The sequence below is a fragment of the Triturus cristatus genome, chromosome 10, assembly GCF_964204655.1.
Source record: "Triturus cristatus chromosome 10, aTriCri1.1, whole genome shotgun sequence".
Taxonomy (NCBI): domain Eukaryota; kingdom Metazoa; phylum Chordata; class Amphibia; order Caudata; family Salamandridae; genus Triturus; species Triturus cristatus.
Window position 1 is genome coordinate 558,460,416 of NC_140593.1, and position 18,756 is coordinate 558,479,171.

Consider the following 18,756-nt stretch of genomic DNA (forward strand, 5'->3'; position numbering starts at 1 on the left):
TTGTGCATCACAGCACTATTATACAATGTCATACATATATAATAACTCTCCTACTTCAGCATATTTCATGAATAACTCTACTAAATCCAGTGCCCTAAAAGGGCAGGTACTGTCCGGTACTTATAACCTGCACTTCTTCAGTTTAAAAGGTAGAGTGCCTGCACTTAGCAATGCTGCAAAACATTTATTGGAAGAGATACCTGCAATTCTCATTAGTGAGTACCTGCACTTCTATATTTCTATTCACAGCACTGGCTAAATCAGCACTGCCCAGCACAAATTGAGGTCTTCAAAAGTTACATGCCCCAGATAGTCGGAGAACTCTGGCCTTGGATGGAACAGAGGTGATGGTTATCATTGGTACAGCCTACACCTGGCCCTGGTTGATTCAACAACATGAGGGCTGCAGCTCCCAATTGTAACATCACCCTCTGTGTTGTGATTGGGCTCAGATGGCAGTGACTATATAGACACCAAGGCATGACAACCTTTGAGTTGAGGGGCACTCTAGTTAGAGGTGCTGCTCCCTTAACCATGACAACTACCCTGACTGTCTCGGGGATCATCACAGGTGTAGCAAGCTGCACCTCCCAGGACGATGGTAGTATGCTTGAGTTAAGTTGACTGATTGATTCATTCTTTATTAGAATGGAATATTGGTAGCCCCATTGAAGACCATGGAGCAGCAGCAGCCTATATGTACTGTTCGAGGTCCGCTGCTCTCAGCATTTCAATATCCTAATACAGTCTCTTCCTTTCTCTTTTCCCTGTGATAAAGCAGATACGCTGCTGAACTTTTAACGGACACATAAAACCGGGTATGACACATTTGAGAGAAAAATGATAAAACATACCCTAATTATGCTAACTATACGCTGAAGAAATATGAGAAAACAATCTTGAAGACTTAGTTACTGCACCGTAAAAACATGCAGACGAGTAAATTAGATGAAAAATAGTCATTTGAATAACATAGGCTGTACTCTATTTACTAATATTGGTGTATCTTTCCAAAACGTAATGGAAGAGTTTAAGTAACGAATCCACATGGTCTAAGATTTAACTAATTACACCTGTGTAATAGTAAGGCGCATGAAGCATTAATGAAAACTAAAGTAATTAAGGTGACATTTTGTGTGCTATTTAGGAGTCTCATTCTAAACTCCGTTTCTGCACGTGTGAAATTGTGCACCAAGTGGAAAAGGAGAAACGGGTGCTGCACGTTTATATTAAAACCAAATGTTTAGTAAGGTTTAGGAAATAGGCTTCATACATATACTAAAAAGAATCACCAGAAACTATATTAATTTGTTTTGACTTAATTTTTGTACTTTTAATATGCAGTTACGAAACTAAAATGCTTTATTAGTGCAATAAGTTGAAAGACAAATGTAAGGTACCGAAGGTTATAAATGAAATGTATATTTCCCTTATTTTATATTCTGAATTTCATTAACCGAATTCCCTTAAGGCCTGCATTTTTCTTACTTTGCTTGATTCTGTTCTTGTGGAAAGGCTTCCTAAACTTGCAATGTGAAGAGAAACTATGTCTCATAGGGAGAGTTGCCATTCGCATACGAGGAATGCTTGCAACAATTTTGTTTCTTTGAGAACATTTACCATGAGAAACTACCCTCTTGATCTCCCTCAAATGCTTTTTGCAAAAGGACTATTGTTTGAAAGCTATACATACTGGATGGTTCGACAACTTACATGATGATCCCCACATTTTGCTATAATGTGTCTACTTTATGCTGCATAAAAATCACCCTATACAAACTGACCAGTGGACTGAGTGTTCCGACGAGATGAGGTAACCGAGGAGGAGTCACCCCAGAATTTGAGGATTATATGATAGGTTGATGTGATGGAGAGAGGGATGGATATTCCTTGGACTTACTCTTCACCTGTTGGGCAGAGCTTTTTGGAACTTCCTTGCGGACTCTAACTTTCCTTTCAACTGACGCATACGCTGTTTGTGCTATTCTCTGACTTCTTTCCCTCTAATGGGAGAGTACTTTTCAACTGTCGTGGTTCATGTTCCTTCCTGAACTTTCTCAGAGCTTTGGTAATAAATGGCAAACTCAACATTTTGATTTGACTATCTTGTTTTCTTGGGTCTTAAATGCCTAATATTGATGTAGTTACTCATTTAATAATTATGATAAAATCTAACTTTAACTAAATCCTGTTTCTGTCCATGATTTGTCTCAAACAATTGGTTGTGCATTCCAATTGGGTTATTAATGATTGAAGGGAATGCTAATAGATCTCTGGACAGCAGATATGTAGTTATTATTCTACATAGCTCTAAGTGAAATATTGGTTTGTATGATCTTGGTTCGACTGAATTTCTTCAGGAGATTTGGTCTAGCAGTGAAATACTTTACTTGTATAGCTTAGTTCTTAGAGTTATTTACATGAATCTAATTACTAGTTTGTAGGTCAGTTATCCAATTCTTGACCCTCATTGGATAACTGGAGTTGGCTCCCCTATATCCGACCACTCTCTGCACTAAGCAAGATCCATCGGATGACCAAGTGAATGAGGACTAAGGCGAGTAAGAAGACAGAAAAGTCAGTGATCAGAAAGCGCCCAGTGACGCTACAACAGTAATTCCCCTGCATCTCCAAAATATATAACTAGTCCGAGGAAAGTGAAAGGCAGAGGCCGTGTAGTAGCACACATGGAACCTTCACCCTTCTCTCTTATAGCTCAGTGTCACTAGGCCTTCAGATGCAGGGAGGGGCGAATGCTGCTCAGCTCTGGGTCTCCCTGGCTTGGCTGAACTATAGAAAGCAGTTTAGCCAAGCCCAGGGAGATCCAGGGGCTGACTTCAGGGCCCTTTCACAGCTCTTGCTTTGAATGTTCAACAGCAGACAGCGTAGCAATGCGTACGGCTGTTAACTGCAGAACATTCACAGCAAGAGCTGTGAACAAAGCTTTCAAAGCCAAAGGGGATTTCAACCCCCTCTGAATCCGAGAAGCCTTTAGAAAAACAATTAAAACTTTCTGCCATCATGGGGTGGAATGTTCTAATAGTTTTTGGCCCTCCGTAGTTGGGATATCTCTCATTAAGATGCGCTACCTCCAGGGCCGAACTGGGAACTGCTCGGCCGGCCCCCCTGGGGGGGAGTAGGGGTGTGTGCGGCAGAGTTGTTTGATAGAGCTGATCTTGGCCTATTTTGTTACAGGGGGCCGATATTGGTGGCCCCAGGTAGCAAACATGCCCCCCCCAGGGGCCCAAAACCGTCCCCCACACTGGCGGCCCACCAGGGAAATGCCCGGTGCCCGCCATGGCCAGTCCAGCCCTGGCTACCTCTCTTTAGATGGGCTACCTCTCATTAAGGTGAAAGGGCTATACCCAGTGGCACCACAAGGTGTGATTCTGTATGCCCACAAAGTTTTATTTAATCTCATTCTCCCAATTCAAATTATTACTGACTAACTCTTGCAAAATGACCCTTCAAATCACATTTCAAACATATTTGATTAACGGCAGGGCTTTAGTTATCACATGCTAGGTGGTCCAAACTTCCACATTTATACAATTTATATTCAAGTTATCCATCTTACGCTAGTTACTGTCTAATCTTTCTTTCTACTATCTTCTTTATTCTCATTTGAAGATTTGTGTCTCCTCATGTTGACTTTTTCTACAAAATCTTTCCCATCAAAATTACTTAACATCACTTTTTCACACCTGGATGTTTGCTCTTCCTCCCTGAATATGGATATCAGTTCCTTTAAATTTGAATCCCCATTAACCCACAGCCTGTCTTGTATACCAGAATAATTGTAAAGCATTGTCATTTGATTTCTAATCAATTCATCGTGTAGATTCCCAAATCTACACGACAGAGCTACCTTTAATGAAAAAACGTATTTCTCATTGATACTTGGTTTCCTGTGGGGAAAAAAGTTATAACGGGCAATAGCTACATAAACTGTTGGAGAAAAATATACATCAAGATCTTTACTGGCATAGGAAAAAACATTGCCCTCATCGCCTGATCTCGTTTTTTTTTCTCTGTTATAAACCTTTTAGTCCTCCTGGACCTAAACAGTTTAATCTGATTTTTTTTTCCTTTCTGACAAACTCTAAATCTCCAAAAGTAGACAGATAATTGATAAAATATTCTTTCCACTCATACCATTTCATTGAAGATTCTCTTTCCGTAACCATAAAGTGTTGTGGAGAGTGTAAATTAAATGCAGACATGCTAGAATGTATTAATAAAGTCAATAAGATTAAACTACGACAATGTTAAAGGTTGTGTTCTCGTCAAATACTTTGTTCATATGGTTCTTATAGCTTCCTTAGAAAAGCTGTCCAACGTTTCACTTGTGAGGACAAGGACGTATCTCAGCTCTGTACCACTTACACAACTAATTTGATACTCATTTCATAGCATATCACAATGCAAAATGGCTGCTAGGTGACTGGACGTCATTCAGTTTGGCAGCCAATCTTATGATGCATTTTAAAATTGAAGCACAAGTCCCAGTGCTTCCATGTTCCTTCTTCAATGTACTGCAGTTGCCAATCGTAAATTGTGGAACATTCGGCAGCTAATACCAGAAGTATTCCTTAGGCGTCTCAGGGCTCCTAAATCAGTAGAGCAGTGTCATCAAATATGATACAAACAAGTCTCCGTTTTGTAGATGGGATGATTTTCCTGCACGGGTCACAGGCTTGAGTACTCGTTGCCAAATGTATTATGTTCCACCACAGTACATGAGTTAAGTTAACTGGTAAACGCATTCTTTCTTCAAGACTCCTGTGGCACCCAGCATAACCACCAGCCAGGGCTTCCAATCCCTTCCTATGACTGACATTCTAATTCAGGAGATACTAGAGCCCAAAATATACAGAACACAACTTAGCCATAGTTGTATAACACAACACCTGGCACTGTCACACTATCTCTGCTAGTTATCTTTCAATGGAACATGTTGTTTCAGAGGACCGTCAACAGGGGAAAACAATAACTTTAATACTGTTGTACTGCTATGCGCCATCATTTCTAAAATTCCTCTTTCCTGCTGTACACACATGTAACATAACAAAACATAAACTAACATAACACGTGTATTTGTAAAGAGCATGTTCACCCCTTGGGGCTCCTTGGCACTCAATAACAGGTGTTTATGGTGCCCCAACTCAATGATACTTATCTAACCTCTCACCAGTTTGAAAATAAAGAAAAGCATAAAGTGTGAAAATTGAGAAAGGGAGCTAGGGAAGGTAGGTCGAGCTACAATGTATGGCTTTTATGACATGGATTTAAGGTTTAATGCAACGTGTTTAAAGATGTCGATAAAGTCAAAGACTCAATTAATTAGCGGCCTTGACCGGGGGCGATACTTCTGCTCAACGTGTGGTTCTTTGACGACATAAAGCACTTTTAGTTTTGCTATCTTCATTATTAACTCAGCACTACAAGTGCCAGAATTCAAAGAATAATCACAAACGGGGATGTTATTTGTTTTCTTGTTTAACTGCTTGCAACTTAGTCGGGTCTACCAGGTATCGTGCTTCACATGTGATGCAAATGCATTTTGTCTAAATCCCCGCCTCCTTACAGGGTCAGGTACTTGTTGCAACAATTAGTTTTCCCTTTCAATAGCTCTCACACCCAATGTATGCGCTCAGTTCACCATTAGTACACAAGATCCCCAACTGTGCTGCCTACGCGGAATCTTGCAAGCATGTGACTGCCTGCAGCTGCTCTGAACGCTGACCAAGTTCAGATTAAATTTACAATCCATTCTGCAGCCCCTCACTGAAATCAGGGTCCTGTACTACTGTGCAAACTGGCAACAGTTAGAGATCATATACATGAAGTACAGCAGGAGCATGGCTGGAAGGGGGCAATGTTTGGTGCTGTGGGCAGAGCATATGTATTCAAGTACAATGTTTACATATTCATTTCGAAAACTGCTGGCATTTTCAAATTCTGCATGTTACCCTCGAGTTTGTTATAGTAATGTTCGATTTTAGCATTACTTATGTTAAATTCATGTCCGTAGGTCAATCTCTGTAACTTCCACAAAAAGTTCCAATAGTCCATCTGGCTCTTTATCTACTTCTCACATAAAATACTATAATTGGGCATTCTGCCCCCAAATAATTTCTCATGAAATCTGTTAGAAATGGGATTTCTGGTTGGCTAAGGCGTGCGCCAAAGCCAGGCAGAAACCACCACTCTAGTCAGGGCGAGGGAGTTACACGCCAAAGATAACCCCTGCTCACCCCGTTGGTAGCTTGGCACGAGCAGTCAGGCTTATCCCGGAGGCAATGTGTAAAGCATTTGCGCACGCACACAGCAACAACATCCCAGGCCCACCACAAAGGAAACTCCACACCAGGTTATATATAAAAATAGCCTTTGTATTATCATAACACATTAGAATAGGGAACACATATTATACATGGTGCCACCTGGCACTAGGTCATATTTACAAGGGATTATTTACACCTGACAGGGCCCACTGGACCACTGTCAGTACCGTCACAAAGGGAACTTAGTAAATGTAGAATTTAGCATAAACATAGAACACAACCAGTACTACTGGTAATCACTGCACTTAGCATCAGCCTGTAACATAAACTACCTTATGCACAGTATCACATTAGGCGCCAGATGCATTGCACGCCAACCTCATCAGTATAACCACATTATACAATTCTCTCAAGTCTAAAAGCATTAGACCCTAACGTCCTAAGTATAACCATTAGGGGCATAAATCACCCACTGGAACATAATCTCACTAGCATAAACCCTGTCTGCAAAACAACCTCATAATCGTGAAAGACCCCATTTAGAGGCATAACACAGGGTGCGTAAAACATACTCCATGAATTACATTTCCTAGCACCATAATATTTTTAGCACATAGATCACATTAGGGCCTGGCGCCCTATTTACCTTCTAGTCCCCCTGGCCAACTGGCCATCTCAAAAGGGGCTCAAATGCCCTAGGTCCCCAGAGTCGAGGCACGCTGCAAAGGCAGCGAAAGTCAGGGGTGCGCACTTTGCGCAGGCCTAAACGTAGCAGCTGGCACTAAGTGCTGCGCAGCTGGGAAGGAAAAGATGGCGGCAAAGGAGGGCGTCTCACTCCTGTATTCAAAACCTGTTCCCTAAAAAGAAAGACCTACACGGTGCAGCTGCCCACTACTTGCTGGGCAGCTGGGAATCCAATGAGGCCTGGCTCCACTATGCTGCTACTGCACCTCTCAGGGACTCCTAAATCCAATACTTGCACAGAAAACGTTGCAGCTGCCTGCGCTCTCGCAGGGCAGCTGAGATCCGCCAAAAACGCGGGCACCACTGTGCCCCTACACGGTGAAAAGCATGGGCTCCTCTGGGCCCTCTAAATAATCCTGGCCAACTGTGGCCGCTGCCCTCTAGGCATCGGGGCAGCTGGGGACAAGGTATGTGCTGCTCAGCCCCCAGGCTCTCCCCTCAGCTGGGCCGTCAAAATAGCTATGCCCTTGGTTGGAGCCATCTAGGCTCTAGGAACATTTGGCCAGATGGGGCCGCTCTGACTCTCCTCACCCGGACTCACTCGCACAACTCACCGGCTGGGGGGCGGAGGCAGGACTCGGTCTCCGGGGACTCTGGAGCGGCACCTTCCACGCGTGGCTCTCTCTCCTCATGAGAGCTCCGCTTCGAGTCGCGCCAGCCTTCCAGTCCCCGCGGGGCTCTTCTCTCGCGGGGCTTCCCTTCCTGGAAGCCCTGCCCACGGAGTCCCTGCCTTCTGGGTCGCGCTGGGCAGCGGCCCGTAAGGAATTCAATGTGCGGCTCGGGCCGCGGCGGTGATTCTCATCAGTAAAATGCGGGGTGGGCTCCCGCTAAGGCACACAACGCGGGGTGGGCACCCGCATTAAAAATACTCAACGCGGGTTGGGCACCCACTAAATAAAGCGAAGTCGCGGGGTGGGCACCCGCGCACTATAATAAAAATAAGCGGGGTGGGCACCCGCAAGGCTGGCATCACGGGGGCATCCCCAAGGTGGGGGTTCCCTCCCACAGGGGCTGCAGCTAAGCGCTGCTCAGCCCCCAAGCTCTCCCCTCGGCTGGGCAAATCACCAGCAATAGCAAGCGCTCCTCCTCAGGATAGCAAAGGCTCCATCAAGCCTTGGCAAAGGAAAGGCAACGCTAAAAACAAAAGGTCCAAGAAGTCCTGGGCATCAGGGATGGAGCACAACAGCTCCCAGCAAGGGAAAGTCCTCCAGGCATTCAGGGTCAGGGCAGGGCCCAGGGATGCAAGCCTTCACCTGAGCCCCAGCAGCAGCACGCCCCTGGTAGATTCAAGTCCAGAACAAGAACATTTTCATGGGGTCACAGCCTCTCTATTTATTTCCGCAAATCCTTTGTTTTACAACTGTAGTTCAAGGGGAGAACCAGATACAACTGGTTCAGGAGCACTTGAGCACTTTATTTTGCTCAGCTTATCTCTTCTATTCACAGGACAGGCCAGGGACATCAGACGCACCACAGAGGGTGGAGCCAGGATTGTGGAGGGAAGGCCCAGCCCTATTCAGGTCCCAGGTGCAACTCCTCCCTCCTATCTACATGCAGATCTCTCCATTCAGCACCGGGCAGACTCACCCTGGCTCCTGGAATTCCTCAGCTCCTGTCAATCACAAGCCAGACAGGCAATTCACATCATACAGCACACAGACATGCCAACTTCTAGAAGTGGCACTTCTCCTATAGTTAATATAAATCCGCGCACATCATTGCGCAGCATTTATTCTTACGAGTTCGCACATACTAAACTTGACCCTGCACTCTTCTCACATCAGGAATTACCATGGACACACATATCCCCCGTGCATTCCTATGGGAGGGCAGCCCTATCTCACCACATGCACTCAGAGAGAGCACGCACTTTACACTGGGCCACAGTGCTAAAGTGCGCAGAGGTCACAAATCACTGCCAATATGTCAGAGCTTAAGGCAAAAAGTTCAGGGGTGAACCTGCCAGAAGGGCCAAGTCCAACAAAATCCTTTTTAATTTCAATTTTTAATGGGAAATGTTTCCTTAGAAACCTACAGCAAATAACATCGCAGTCGTTTTTCCCTAATCCGGTGGAGTGGGGGGAAGAAAGAGAATGGTAATCCATCCCAGCCAGAAATGTTTGACCATGATTCTCACAACATGTTAGTCCGCGGGTCTCCAACCTTACCTGTAATGAGCTACCTATGTTCAAAGGAAATCAGCCCGAGCTAGTAATATTATTGTTGATGTAAAAGTGGGCACATCATATAAGATTACATTAGTGTTCACCACATGCAAGGTTACCTGCAGTGACCACCTCACTGCATTAGGCATGGTTGCCAAGAAAAAAAATTTGTCAATGTAGAATGCCTTCAAAACCAGCGCTTCTACCTCTTGTACCCTCACGAACCCCCTTACCGCGCTACAGAGTTTACTCTGCGTTCTCTCTTCCAGCACGGACGTCCGATCGTGGTGCTGCTATAGTTTTAATGGTGCCCGGCGTCACGTGCTGCATAATCGGGACCAGCCAACCCTTGTGAATTCGGCGGCCATCTAGGAACGGAGGACTTTCATATCTCTATTGCTCCTCTCCCCATTTCAACCAGCTTCAGACCCTTTTTCCCAAGTCTTGCTGATAATGTTACAATCCAGAATTCACATACAGTGTATAGAAACCCACTATATTCATCAATGATAAAGGTTTCCAAAAGTAACTATTCAACAACCGTTTTGACAAGGGAATATTTTCAAATGAGAATTTTTCAACAGCTTTTAAGAAAGGGAGAAACAGCTCGACCTAGATTGTATGCCTGGTTTGACTGAATACAAAACATAGGGTAATGACTGCCTTAAAGATGCCACACAAGGTCAGACCTATTCTATTCCATTCAATGGAATCGTTTGAACCATGCCAATCCACTGGCTCGGTAAAAATCCATTTTGCCTCTTTCCTAGCCAGGATATCATCTATGTTGTATTTCTCTCCCACAACACGTTCCAACACTGTCCATCTCAGATCCCGGAGATGATGTTGAGATTCACGGAAATGTTGGACAAGGCGTGTGGTTAACTTTCCTGACTTCAGGGTGCTCAAATGCTCTTGTATGCGCACTTTAACTTTCCGAGTTGTAACGCCTATGTAATGCAACCCACAAACACACGTAATCCTATAGATAACATGTGTGGTGTTGCAATTACTAAACCTGTTGAGGTACCATGTTTTCCCACTAACAAGTTGGACACTTTTTGTTGCTTCAGTAAGCCCATATACTGAACATCCCCCACAACAGTAATAACCTGTGGGTAAGTTTGATTCTCTTTTCTTGTCCAGGGCATGTATGGACTAATTTATCCTTCAAATTCGGAGCCCTTCGGAAGGCAAATCTAGGAGGTGGCATTTTCTTCCCTCCAGTATCCAACAAGGACCAATGTTTCCGTATCATCTGTCTAATTTGAGTATTCAGGGGATCAAAGGTTGTAACTACCGGTATACACTGGACTCTGTTTGTCCACTAATAACGCATCCCGGGGTGTATTCAGGGCACGCTTATGGGCCCTTTTGATCACATTTTTAGGGTACCCTCTGTTTTTCAATTTCACGATTAGGTCATCAGATTGCTCCATGAATGATCCAGTGGAGGAGCAGTTCCTCCGGTATCTCAAAAATTGCCCCACTGGCAAATTATCACAGAGGGCTCTGGGATTAAAAGACTGGTAGTGTAACAGAGTTCCGGTCAGTGGGTTTCTGGTGCACACTTGTCACCAGTCCCTTGTTTTCAGCTGCGATGTCAACATCCAAATATACAGCAGTATCTTTGCTTATACTCCAAGTGAACCGCAGGCACTCATCTTATGCATTGAGCCAAGAAAGAAATTCCAAGAGCTTGTCCTCTGATCCAGTCCATATACAGAGGACATAATCTATGAACCTCCTGCAGAGAGTAATATTCTCCCTGAAGGGGTTCGAGAAGTGGTGTACCACGTTCTCTTCGAACTGGCCCACATAAATGCAGGCCAGACTCTGCGCGAACGTGGCACCCATTGAAGTTCCTGACACTTGGAGATATATCTGGTCCTTGTACGCAAATACATTTCTAGTTAGAGCAAGCGCTATCATTGTAATACGAAAGTTTGAGGTACATCGTAGAACCATTCCAGTGCCCCAAGAGCACTCGCTGCTGCCACCAGCGTGGCATCCTGGGGGATACTGGTGTATAAAGGCGAGGAGGATCCTGGATCAGGGGGGTAATGCTGCCATCATCCTCCTTGATCTCAGTGCAGCCCTTCGATACTGTAAACCATAACATCTTGATTTGCAGACTAAGAGATCTGGGAGTGTCCGGTATAGCTCTCCACTGGTTGCAATCTTTTTTGACCGAACGATCATTTATGGTCTTTGAAGGAGAGACAGTTTCCAGCCAGATGATGTTGGACTGTGGAGTTCCTCAGGGCTCTTCCCTGAGCCCCACATTGTTTAATGTCTACATGAGGCCACTGGCGGATGTTGTCCATTCATTTGGCATAAAAATGGTCACCTACGGAGATGACACTCAGTGGTGGCGTTAAACCACCCTGAGCGATCACCCAGTGCTCTAGGTTGTTGCCTAGAAGAGATAGCCAGGTGGGTGGACCACTCATGCCTTAAGCTTAATGGGGACAAAACGGAGCTTATGCTTTTGGGCAATGCCCCCGTATTTGACTCCGCTTTGCTGTGGCCCAACTGCCTTGGGCCCATGCCAGCTTCTAAAGAGCAAATTAGGAGTCTGGGAATATGGCTGGACCGCTCTCTCACTTTTAGCAATCAAGTGGTAAAACTTTCTGCCTCCTGCTTTGGCATACTTAGAATGCTTCGAAAGGTCCTTCCTCTCCTCCCTTTTCAAGCCAGAAGGATCATGGTCCAGGCGCCTATTCTTTCTCGCCTCGATTATGGCAATGCTCTTTATCTGGGTGCCCCGCATTCAACCATCAATAGGCTCCAGATTGTACAAAACTGCGCTGCTCGCTTCCTTTTACAGATCCCGCGGTGGCAGTCGGCAAAACCTGCCATTAAGACATTACACTGGCTGCCGATCAAAGAGAGAATTCAGTTTAAAGCCATGTGTCTTGCCCAGAAAGCTTTCTGGAAGACTGGCCCTCCGATTATTCAATCTTTAATCACTCCTTACCAACTGAGAAGGGTTCTCCGATCCACCACCCCCTTCCTCTCTATTCCACCCAGAATAAAGAGAGCTAGAAGTGTTGGACGGTCCTTCACGTATAACGCATCAATCCTTTGGAATACTCTCCTTATTTCTCTTTGACAGGAATCCAATCTGCTTGTCTCCCGAAGGCTTTTAAAAACTTGGCTCTATAAAAACTGGCACTAATTTGCATCCTACTGGCTCTGGCTGGGTTGTCCGTAGCGCTGGGAGGCCTCAGGGTAGCCATCGCGCTTTCTAAATACAATTTCATTTCATAAAGACTCAATGTCTATTGTAACCAGCAATTGTGTACATGGATTGTATTCCACCGCTTTCAGTATATTCATTACATCGGTGGTATCCTGCACAAATGATGGTTGGGGGATCACAGATTCCCTGAGAAAGAAGTCAGCAAATTGGGACAAGGGCTCCAATAATGATTGAATCCCCGATATGATCGGGCGGCCTGGTGGAGGGCGCTGGGCTTTATGTATCTTCGCCAGAATACAAAACGCCGGCATTCTAGGTCTCACATTAACAAGAAAGTCTGCCTCCTTGTGGGTTATCCATTTCTTTTACCTAGCGTCCGGCACCAGGGTCCCAACAGTCTCTTGGAGTTGAGGTGTGGGGTCACGTGCCAGTAGTTGGTACGAACCTCCAGAAGCCTCAAGACTTCTTTTTCATAATCCTGTGTATTTAGGACTGCCAAAGCATTGCCTTTGTCGGCTTGTTTTATTGTTATATGTTTGTTATCCTGCAGTGACTTGACCGCCAACCAGTCAGTTCTATTTATATTGCATGGATGAGTTGTTTCTTGCAGCTCCTCCAATGTACTGAAAGACACATTGCTCGAACACAGCAACCTCTGGGCCACCAGCTGAATTAGGTGGGCAAAAGCGTGACGGGCGATGTAAATTGGTGGAAAATATTGACGGTGCTTGAACGTCTTGATTTTCAAAGAATTTATGAATCTTAATCCTTCTCATCAGTTCAAACAACTCGACTTTACATTTAAAGGTGTCATGCTTGGTTGTAGGGACAAACCCCAATCCTTGTTCAATTCTTTGGATTCCTCAACAGATAGTGGATAGTCAGAAAGATTCACTACAATGTCCCCAGTCTGTGTTAAGGCAGTAGGCCCTCCCCCTTGTCCATTGTTCACAAGGTTGACTGCTGTGGTGTCCTGCCTCTACCGCGTGTTATCCGGGGAGAGTATGCCTTCCATGTTTGTTGCTGTTGGTTGACCCTACCCCTGCCTCTTCCCCTTTGTATGCTTCCTTCCCTGTTGCTTATCTGGCCCTGGCCTAAAAAAGATCTTAAAAGCGCCCCTAGGTCCTCACCTGCTGTGTTCTTTGATGTAAATCTAACCTATTCTAGTTCGATGTTGAAGGCTGCTCACCCAAGTCCTCCTCCCTTCTGCTTGTATTGTCGAATTTCCAATTATAAGGAGTTCTCCTTGCCTGTCTACGCCCCCCTTTCGGGAATCTCTGCACCTGTTGCTGTTCTGGCGCCTGGTAATACTTATCCTCAAAATACGGAAATGCGAGAATCGTTCTAGATTTCTTTAATGACCTTTGATTTTTCAGATTTACCATGTATGTTGTGATCTGCCTAATCACTTCGTATACGATCCAGTTGCTCTTCAGCATCAGTGATTGTTGTCACCCTTGATTGCTTCCTCTAGATCAAAATTCTTTCAACAGCTCCTCACTGAGCCTCTTAGCAGTGTTAATGATTAAAATAACCAATCACGAGTGCACTTATTGGCTATATAGCTCCAGTCCACTCGGAAATGTTGTCTTCAAGGAAGATTTTAGGTTCTATACTCAGGAGCAGGCTTGGTGGTGCTGCACCTGCCCGGAGGTATTCTGTCATCAACGCCCCATGGAGGGCTACCCGAATCTGGAGCTTCCTAGTGTTAGTAAAGTTTTCCCACTCTGCCCTAGCTGTTGCAGTACTAGCTAGTGGTGTCTCTGGAAATAATGAGGGACCGGACAATATAACATGCAGCAGAGGCAGGACACCACAGCAGTCAACCTTGTGAACAATGGACAAGGGGGAGGGCATACTACCCTAACACAGACTGGGGACATTGTAGTGAATCTTTCTGACTATCCACTATCTGTTGAGGAATCTAAAGTATTGAACAAAGGATTGGGGTTTGTCCCTACACCCAAGCATGATCCCTTTAAATGTAAAGCAAGAGGTTCAAGTACCGTTAATATTTTCCACCAATTTAAATTGCCCGTCACGCTTTTGCCCCCCCCTAATTCAGCTGTTGGCCCAGAGTTTGCTGTGTTCGAGCAACGTGTCTTTCAGGACATTGAGGCATTGGAAGAGATGCATGAAATAATTCATCCATGCGATATGAATAGAACTGACTGGTTGGCGGTCAAGTCACTGCAGGATAACAAACCGATAATAAAACAAGCCGACAAAGACGGTGCGGTGGTAGTCCTAAATACACAGGATTATGAAAAATAAGTCTTTAGTCGTCTGGAGGCTCGTACCAACTACCAATCACTGGCACGTGACCCCACACCTCAACTCCAAGAAAGTATTGGGACCCTGGTGGCGGAAGCTAGGGAAAGAAATAGATAACCCATAAGGAGGCAGACTTTCTTGTTAATGTGAGACCTAGAATGCCGGCCTTTTATATTCAGCCGAAGATACATAAAGCCCAGCGCCCTCCACCAGGCCGCCCAATCGTATCGGGGATTCAATCAATATTGGAGCTCTTGTACCAATTTGCAGACTTCTTTCTCAGGGAATCTGTGATCACCCAACCATCATTTGTGCAGGATACCACCGATGTATTGAATATCCTGAAGGCGATGGAATACAATCCATCTAGACAATTGCTGGTTACACTAGACATTGAGTCTTTATACACCAGTATCCCCCAGGATGCCACGCTGGTGGCAGCAGTGCGTGGTCTTGGGGCACTGGAATGGTTCTACGATGTACCTCAAACTTTCGTATTACAATGCATAGAGCTTGCTCGAACTAGAAATTTCTTTGCATACAAGGACCAGATAAGATCTATCTCCAAGTGTCAGGAACTTCAATGGGTGCCAAGTTCGCGCCGAGTCTGGCCTGCATTTATGTGGGCTAGTTCGAGGAGAACGTGGTACACCACGTCTCGAACCCCTTCAGGGAGAATATTATTCTCTGGAGGAGGTTCATAGATGATGTCCTCGGTATATGGACTGGATCAGAGGACAGGCTCTTGGAATTTCTTTCTTGGCTCAATGCACAAGATTAGTGCCTGCGGTTCACTTGGAGTATAAGCAAAGATACTGCTGTACATTTGGATGTTGACATCGCAGCTGAAAACAATGGACTGGTGACAACTGTGCACCAGAAACCCACTGACCGGAATTCTGTTACATTACCGGTCTTTTCATCCCAGAGCCCTCCGTGATAATTTGCCAGAGGGGCAATTTTTGAGATACCGGAGGAACTGCTCCTCGAGTGGATCATTCATGGAGCAATCTGATGACCTAGTTGTGAACTTGAAAAACAGAGGGTACCCTAATAATGTGATCAAAAGGGCCCATAAGAGTGCCCTGAATACACCCCGTGAAGCGTTATTAGAAAGAGTGGACTAACAAAAAGACCAGTGTTTACCGGTAGTTACAACCTTTGATCCCCTGACTACTCAAATTGGACAGGTGATACGGAAGCATTGGTCCTTGTTGGATACTGGGGGGAAGAAAATGCCACCTCCTAGATTTGCCTTCATGAGGGCTCCGAATTTGAAGGATAAATTAGTCCATACACGCCCTGGACAAGAAAAGAGAGAATCAAACTTACCCACAGGTCATTACCGTTGTGGGGGATGTTCGGTATGTGGGCTTACTGTAGCAACAAAAAGTGTCCAACTTGTTAGTGGGAAAACATGGTACCTCAACAAGTTTAGTAATTGCAACACCACACATTATCTATAGGATTATGTGTGTTTGTGGGTTGCATTACATAGGCCTTACAACTCAGCAAGTTAAAGTGCGCATACAAGAGCATTTGAGCACCCTGAAGTCAGGAAAGTTAACCACACGCCGTGTCCAACATTTCTGTGAATCTAAACATCATCTCAGGGATCTGAGATGGACAGTGTTGGAACATGTAGTGGGAGAGAAATACAATATAGATGATATCCTGGCTAGGAAAGAGGCAAAATGGATTTTTACCGAGATTGGATTGGCATGGTTCAAACGATTCCATTGAATGGAATAGAATAGGTCTCTGACCTTGTGTGGCATCTTTAAGGCAGTCATTACCCTATGTTTTGTATACTGTCAAACCAGGCATACAATCTAGGTCTAGATGTTGCTCCCTCTCTAAAAAGCTGTTGAAAAATTCTCATTTGAAAAAACTCCCTTGACAAAACGGTTGTTGAATAGTTCCTTTTGGAAGCCTTTATTATTGATAAATATAGTTGGCTTCTATACACTGTATGTGAATTCTCAATTGTAACATTATCAGCAAGACTTGGGGGGGGGGGGGTGGGGGGGGAGAAGGGGTCTGAAGCTGGTTGAAATGGGGAGAGGAGCAATAGAGATACGAAAGTGCTCCGTTCCATGATGGCTGCCGCATTCACAGGGGTTGGCTGGTCACGATTATGCAGCACGTGACGCCGGGCGCCATTAAAACTATAGCAGCGTCACGATCGGGCGTCCGTGCTGGAAGAGAGAACGCAGAGTAAACTCTGTAGCGTTGTAACGGGGTTCCGTGAGGGTACAGAAGGTAGAAGCGCTGGTTTTGAATGATTTATTAGGGCGGCAGTCTTAGGGGTTCTGAAGTGTTGGCTATTTACTGGCAGCGTGATAACTATCAGGAACTGCCCACAGCGAACGCTGCAAATGCTAAGTCAGTATCTGAAACTGACAGTATAGCAAGTCGGTGATTTTAATTTGGAGACCGGTCCGGGACTCATGAGCACCAATGGGCATTTCAACAATACTGGAGCATGATAATTGTCAGGAGCCGCCAAGATAACGCGGCAAAAACAAAGTCAATCTTTGAAACTGACTGCAGAGTAAGCCGGTAGTATCAAGTTGGAAACCGTTTAGGGACCTGTGAGCATTAATGGGCACAGAGCAATAGGAGAAGGAGAGGATATATGTAATGTGACTTTGCGATGGTAAATGAACTCCCTTTGAATAAGTTATGTTGTATGTAAATTTTCAGACGGGGATTGACACTTGCGGTCTGCATGGTGGAACGTGACCAGTTGGCGCATGTTCTTTTAATGATAGTCGTTGCTGGTACGCTGGACATAAGCAGCCATTAGGTAAATGTAAGGTGGGGATAAAGGGGCGTTTCACTCCCATTGTATGTAGAGTTTGTTCATGATCGATATGTTCTTTCCATTTTTTATTTTTGTTAATAACCACAAACTGGGTGTGGATAATGGACTGAGGTGAAGATTTATTCCCCAACAGCCCTGATGAAGTTGCCAAGAGTGTATGGCAACGAAACATGTTGGCCTTTTGCAGTTAAAAGTGGCCAGTGACATGCCTGCTTTTTAAACTGAGGACGCTCACAACAATTAATAAAGGACGTGCTGTATGTGAGCGATACCTCATTTTTAACTTGAGAACCGTATTCTCCTTGCACGGTTGGGGTTGAGCAAACCCAGAGAGCTACAGAATTTCAGTGTCGTCTGTCACACACTTATTTATGTTGTTTGACTTTCCACCTCTACAGAATTCTCACACACACCTCTTGCGCATGTGAGGTGCTTTCTAGCCTTTTCACACATTTTCTCTAAATTCTGAAAAAAAGTGTGAGCCACTGCTCTCTGGGGTCAGACCCAATATTGTTTATAATTGAGTGGGAGCTGTCTGACTCCTTGTTCCCCCTATTGCTCCCATAGTGAATGTGACCCGTGATAACCCATGCCAGGATGTGTAGGCACTCCTAAATGAGGGCTTGCCTTCTACAACTCTGTGCCAAATAGTTTGTCTTCGGATCATTCACTCAGAGTATGGTGATTTGTTTTCCTAGATTTGTCTTTATTGACTTGACCTATGTTGGTACCCTATTTTGGTTACATTGCAGGACCCCCAGATGCTATGGGCTTGACACAGTGTAGCCTGGAGGTGTTTCTCCTTTGTTACTGCCCCCTAATGCATTCCCAACTCCACTTTGTGGGGTTGTGCAGTTGTCAAGGGTTTCAGAGACACTGTCTGAAGCAATTGTTTGCCCTTGTCGCACTCATCACTCTTAGTAAGTAAGTAGGTAAATAGCTTATAAAGCCCACAAATGCCAAGGCGTCTTGGCGCTGGGAGTGGCGAGGAAACAAGTGAACTATCGGGTGAAAGCTTAATTCCTGTAAGGGGGAATAGCCAGATCTTAAACATTTTCCTAAACAGGGGTCTAGAAGATTGTAGCCTAATGATGACCGGTAATTCATTCTAGAGCTTAGATGCTTGATAGGAAAGGCTTCTACCTACCCATCTAGCCTCTTGTATTCTGGGGACCTGGACTAGACCTTTATTGGCAGATCTAAGATTACACCGTGGGGAGTGCCAGTGAAACAGTTTCTGTAGGTCTAATGAAT